Source organism: Lactuca virosa, chromosome 1, assembly GCF_052849685.1.
Source record: "Lactuca virosa cultivar CGN04683 chromosome 1, Lactuca_virosa_CGN04683_v6, whole genome shotgun sequence".
NCBI lineage: Eukaryota > Viridiplantae > Streptophyta > Magnoliopsida > Asterales > Asteraceae > Lactuca > Lactuca virosa.
The window spans coordinates 108902302-108909599 of NC_136426.1; positions in this window are offsets into that span (position 1 = coordinate 108902302).

Consider the following 7298-nt stretch of genomic DNA (forward strand, 5'->3'; position numbering starts at 1 on the left):
GTGTTCTACATTCTTATTGTTTGGTGTAAATATATGGAATCACTTTGATGCTCAATCGACTCACGGAATTCCCAACTTAAATACAATACGTACTCAACATCTTTTTGTTCCGTAACAGCAAGATGCCGCAAAGACCAAACCGTGGAAACAATCAACCACCGACACCACCAGAAATCAACTCAGTTGCATTTCAAGCAGCTGTATCTGCGGCAGTCACAGCAGCACTGACGCAGATCCACAATGGGAACAATGGTGGAGGCAACGGGCAGGGGGTCGGAAGTTCAAACAACGGGATGAACCAATGACCTACCAAGACATGCTCCTACAAAGATTTCACCAACGCCAAACCACGAACCTTTAATGGCACAGGGGGAATGATAACCCTGAAGAGATGGATTGAAAAGGTGGAATCGGTGTTCGAGATATGCGGATGCCCTGAGGAAGTCAAGGTGAAGTTTGCAGCATGTACATTTGTTGATCAAGCTCTCACCTGGTGGAATGGACATGTGGAGGCTATGACTCTTCCGGTGGCTAATGCCATGCCATGGACGGAATTGAAGGAAATGCTGATGGCTGAATACTGCCCGCGTGGCGAGGTTCAGAAAATGGAGCAAGAGTTATGGAATCTCATTGTTCGAAACTCCGACATCGATGCCTACATATCAAGGTTTAGTGAACTGTCTCTGTTGTGCCCTGACATGATTACTTCGGAAGGGAAGAAAATCGAACGATTCATATGGGGATTAACTCCCCCAATTCAAGGAAATGTGATAGCCGCAAATCCTGAAACATTCAACAGTGCCAAGAGGTTGGCCAAAAAGTTGTAGGACCACAACAATAAGAAGGGCGAGAGAGCAGGGGAAACTGAAAGCAAGAAAGAGTGTGATAACAAGAAAGGAAAGAATAACAAGAGGAAGGGAAGACAAGGCTTAGAGTCGTCGAAGAAACAACAAACAGTAATAGTTCATGCTGCAACCACCCAAGTTCCCTCCACACCACATGCTCCAGCCTCATCCACCCCAAGTGCCCCTAAGCAATATTCCGAAAATCTCCCAAAGTGCAACAAGTGCAATCTCCATCACAATGGTGAATGCAGGGAGATGCAATGTACCAGTTGCAACCGAAAGGGTCACACGGCAAAATACTGTAGGACCTATCCTCCCCAGAACCAGCAACAAGGAAACAACAACAACAACCGCAACAACAACAACAACAACAACAACCGCAACAACAACAACAACAACTACAACACCAACAAAAACAACGGCAACAACGCTGGGGCTAGCCACACCTGTTATGGATGTGGAAGGACTGGGCATTTCCATCGAAATTGTCCCAATGTCAATAACCAAGGGAATGGAGGAGCAGGGAGAGTGCTAACCGTGGGTCAAGGAGAAGCGGTTCAGGATCCCGCTCTTGTCACTGGTACGTTTCTCCTTAACAACACATATGCATGCATCCTGTTTGATACCGGGGCAGAGCGGAGTTTTGTGAGTAATAAGTTCAAACATTTGCTAAAACAACAACCCCAGAAGCTTAATGAAACCTTTACGGTGGAAATGGATAATGGGAAAACAGAATCAACTGGGGAAATCTACGTAGGATGTACCCTAACCTTAAATCACCACGCATTTCAAATAAACTTAATGCCTGTAACTATTAGGAGTTTTGATGTGATTATCGGCATGGATTGGTTGAGCCCCCATCAGGCCGAAATTATGTGTCGCGAGAAGGTCGTTCACCTTCATCTCCCAAACCACGAAACCCTAATTATATACAGAGACAAACCCAGTACGAACCTTCGTCTTAACTCATGTATTAAGGCACAGAAGTATCTACAAAAGAAGGACTTTGCATTTCTGGCTCACATCGTGGATAAATCTAAGGAAGAGATCAATATCCGAGACATCCCAGTGGCTTGCGATTTCCCTGACCTCTTTCCTGAAGATCTTCCGGGGATACCCCCAGAAAGACAAGTCGAGTTCCGAATCGACCTTATGTCAGGAGCTACACCCATCGCCAAATCGCCCTATAGGTTGGCTCCTGCGGAGATGCAAGAACTGTCAAGCCAACTCAGTGAACTCTTGAGCAAAGGATTCATCCGACCTAGCTTCTCACCCTGGGGAGCTCCGGTCCTTTTTGTTAAGAAGAAGGACGGATCCTTTAGGATGTGTATCGATTATAGAGAACTGAATAAGCTCACTATCAAAAATCGCTACCCACTTCCACGAATCGACGATCTATTCGACCAGCTTCAGGGAGCAAATTACTTCCCTAAGATAGATCTGCGATCCGGCTACCACCAACTCAAGGTCCGGGAAGAGGATATCCCCAAGACCGCTTTCCGAACTCGCTATGGACATTATGAATTTGTTGTAATGCCCTTCGGTCTAACGAATGCCCCTACCGCATTTATGGACCTGATGAATTGAGTTTGCCGACCATTCCTCGACAATTTTGTTATCGTTTTCATCGACGATATTTTGGTTTATTCTCGAAGAAAATAGGAACATAGTCGACACCTCCGACAAATCCTGGAAAACCTGCGAGCCGAAAAGTTATACGCAAAACTCTCTAAGTGTGAGTTCTGGATCCGTAGCGTAAACTTTTTAGGTCATGTTGTCAGCCAAGAAGAGATACATGTGGACCCTTCTAAGATCAAAGTCATTGAAGGATGGGCAGTCCCAACGACACCCACATAAATTCGTCAATTTCTGGGTCTCGCAGGCTATTACAGAAGATTCATTCAGAACTTCTCCAGAACAGCCAAGCCACTTACCATGCTTACACAAAAAGGCGTACAATTTGAATGGACTGAAAAGCAGGAGGTTGCCTTTCGAAGTCTGAAACGAGCTCTGTGTAGTGCGCCAGTACTATCATTACCAGAGGGAACTGGGGACTTCGTAGTTTACTGCGATGCTTCGAATCAGGGTTTAGGCTGTGTACTCATACAGCGTGGGGAGGTGATAGCTTATGCATCCCGGCAACTAAAGACACATGAGGTGAATTATACCACCCATGATCTCGAATTGGGAGTTGTGGTCTTTGCTTTGAAGATTTGGAGGCACTACCTTTATGGTACGAAGTGCACCATTTTCACTGACCACAAGAGCCTCCAACACATTTTAAATCAAAAGGAGTTAAACATGAGGCGGCGAAGATGGGTTGAGCTGCTAAACGATTATGAGTGCGAAATCAAGTACCACCCAGGCAAGGCTAACGTGGAAGCTGATGCCTTGAGTCAGAAAGAATACTCAAATCGTCGTGTGAAAACTCTTTTGATAACCATTCAATCACATCTAATCTCGCAAATCAAAGAAGCCCAGTCTGATGCCATGAAGACAGAAAACAGAACCAGCGAAGCGTTACGTGGAATGGAAAAGAACTTAGAAGTCAAGGAAGAAGGAACATATTATTTCATGAACCGAATTTGGGTCCCTAAACTAGGGGGATTCAGAGAGGTAGTCATGAATGAGGCTCATAAGACACGATACTCCATCCATCCGGGTTCAGATAAGATGTACCTGGATATCAAGCAATATTATTGGTGGCCTAACATGAAGGCAGAAATTGCCACTTACGTTAGCAAGTGCCTCACTTGTGCTAAAGTGAAGGTAGAGTATCAAAAGCCCTCGGGACTATTACAACAGCCGGTAATACCCGAGTGGAAATGGGAAAGGATTACCATGTACTTTGTGACCAAATTACCCAAGACAACTAGTGGAATGGATGTCATATGGGTAATAGTTGATAGGTTGACAAAATCCTCCCATTTCCTGCCAATAAAGGAGACATACAAGATGGAGCAACTAACAAGAATCTACATCAAGGAAATTGTGAGACTCCATGGAGTGCCAATATCTATCATCTCAGATTGGGATAGTAGGTTCACTTAACGCTTTTGGCAAACACTTCAAAAGGCTATGGGAACACAACTCGACATAAGCACTGCTTACCACCCACAAACGGATGGTCAAAGTGAGCGAACCATTCAAATGCTTGAGGATATGCTTCGAGCATGTGTGATAGACTTTGGAAGGTCGTGGGATACCCACTTGCCTTTAATTGAGTTTTCGTACAACAACAGTTATCACACAAGCATCAAAGTTGCTCCCTTCGAAGCATTATATGGTCGTAAATGTAGATCACCGTTGTGTTGGGCTGAGGTAGGTGACACTCAACTAGCAAGAGGACAGACACCAAACAATGCATTAACAGGACCAGAAATCATACGTGAGACGACAGAGAAGATAGTTCAAATCAGAACTCGACTTCAAGCATCACGAGACCGATTAAAGAGCTATGTTGATAAACGGCGAAAGCCCTTGGAATTTCAAGTCGGGGATCGGGTGTTGCTAAAGGTCTCTCCCTAGAAAGGGGTGATTCGTTTCGGGAAACGGGGAAAACTAAACCCACGGTACATTGGGCCATTCGAGATTCTTGCCCGAATCGGTCCAGTGGCCTATAGGCTGCAGCTACCTGGTGAGCTCAGCAGTGTACACCCTGTGTTCCATGTTTCCAATTTGAAGAAGTGCTTATCCGACGAAACTCTTGTCATCCCATTGGAAGAAATCGAAATCAACGAGAATCTCTTGTTCATCGAGGAACCAGTTGAAATCATGGACATGGAAGTGAAGCGTACTAAGCAAAGTCGCATTCCGATTGTGAAAGTTCGGTGGAACGCAAAGCGTGGACCGGAATTCACATGGGAACACGAAGACTAGATGAAGCAAAAGTACCCTCACCTATTCTCACATTCTCAAATTTAGCTTCAAAGAGAATTTCGGGACGAAATTCCCTCTAACGGGGGGATGATGTCACAACTAGGAATTCTAATGCTTTTGTAAACATTAACAATGATAACATTTGTGACTAAAACTTGAAAGTATGCATGATGTTTATTCAATAACACCAAAGTTCCATCAATCACTCTATGCAAACACTTTAAATAGTCAACAAAAGATTGGAAACCCTAAAAATCCCGGTTTAAGTCCAATATGGACTAGGATTTCCTTATTGGGCCTAATGGACCAATAAGCTTCCAATTTGACTATTTTGGGCTTAGAACCCTTACATGGGCTCTAATTGGACCCACTCTCATGAGACTTAACCTTTTTGGGCCTTATAAGTCTAAAATGGATTAGTTTACCTTTAATGGGCCTTGTTGGGCCATAACAAATCCAACTAGCCTTAATGGGCCTCAAATCCATTCTTTTATGCAAGAATTGGGCCGTGAACTACTCAAAAGGCCTAATGGGCCGAAAACCATCAAATTGGGCCTCATATTATCGGACTCAAGCACTAAAGGCCCAAGCCATTTCTCTTCCTTCTCTCTCTCGGCCCAGGTAGAAAACAAAAAAAAAAGTAAATGGGGAGGGTTGACTTTGGGAGGTGTCACCTCCATATTACACACCATGTATCTATGCATGGACCAACATACATCCATAATAGTCACTTCACTTCTCTCTCTCCCCTCTCTTCTTCCTCTTGGCCGAGAACCATCAAACACACACACACACCACACAAATTCTCTCCATTTCTCTCAAAGATCATCCTCTTCCTTCCTTCAAAGAAATCTCGAAAATTAGTTTGGATTCAAGGATCTTCTTCAAGTGTTGTCAATCTTTGGTAAGTGCTAGCATACACAAATATCTTCTTTCATTTCAACATCTAGAACTCTTTCTTACAAAGCTTTACTCCATGAACACCTTAGAAGCTTCATAAATTCGAAATCAACTCAAGGAGGCTTGCTAGGACCAAAAATCTTCTTCATTTCTTCTCCAAAACCGAAACCACAAACCAAGGTGAGTTCATACCCCCTTGTTTTTGGTTTTTACTTGTTTTTGGGGGAGAACACAAGTACCATGTGTTGATCTATGTGTGTATGTTGTTATATGTGATTTCTTTGGTTTATGTTGTGAAAATATGATGTTATTTGCTAAATCTTGAAATCTATGGCTAAAGTGTGAAGCATACATAAAAAAGTACATAATAAACAATTTACTTCAAAGATCTAAGGATCTTTAGGCTTAAGAAGTGAAAACAAAGTCAAAGTCCTTTTAAGTGTCATTTTTGCAAAAATAATCAAAGTTTGGGTAAAATATGTAATTTTCGGTTTTATAAAGACAAAATGGTATTTATTACATAGAAATCTAACTTTTATGAAAATAACACTTTTCTAGGGGTCAAAAACATAAATTTTAGCTTATTGGGCTTTAATTTGGGCTCACGAATTTTTGGGCCCAAAGTTGCGAAAAAATTAAATGTTGAGGGGATGAATTGGAAAACTTATCAAACTATGAGTCTAAAACATGAATAAACTATTTTTAGGGGCTGAAAATGACTTTGATGCAAAAATTGGACTAAAAATGCAAAGTTTTTGATTTTGGGGTCAAAATTGTAAAACTTACTGAATTTGAGCCAAAAGTGTAAACTTTTTACAAAAAAGGGCTGGAAATGACAAATACAATATTTTTGGGCTGAAATTATTATTTAAATAAAGTTTGGGTCTAAAATGTCAAGAAAAACAGTTTAAGGACCAAAAATGTCAATTTTCATAAAAGGGGACTAAAAGTGTCATTTTTATAGATTAAGGAGTTGAATTGGTCAAACTAAATGTTTTTGTGCCAAGTAGACAAATATTAAATTATTGGGCTAAAAATATTAAGTTTATAACGCATGGTTTTAATATATATATATATATATATATATATATATATATATATATATATATATATATATATATATATATATATATATATATATATATATATATATATATATATATATATATATAACCAAGCTTCGTTATAAATCAAACGTCAAAACATTTTAACACTTCGAATGAACATCTCACTTACAACAAACAGCTACATTACGAACTTAAGATCAATAAATTATAAATGATTCAATGGTTGGGCGCAAATATCTTCTATTCGTGCTATTGGGCCTTCATGACCCAATATTCTGATTATTTGGCCCAATACAATCACACATGTTTATTGGGCTTCCGGTGACCCAATTACATACCGAGTGGGCCTTTATTAGCTTTAACATACTATTGGACCTTAATGGTCCACTTGTATTGCTAATAAGACCTTAAACCTTTATAATATGCTTAATGGGCTATAACGTGTCCGTAGAATACTCGACAGCCTGTAATAACATACAAAGTTAGTGGGCCTCCGTAGTCCTCTTCTCTTCGTCTGTTAGGCTTACCTTTATTCAAGTAAACATAAATCGGGTCGTGAAACAATGTTATACAATTTCTTTTGGATTAGTGAGAAATAACGGGCGAC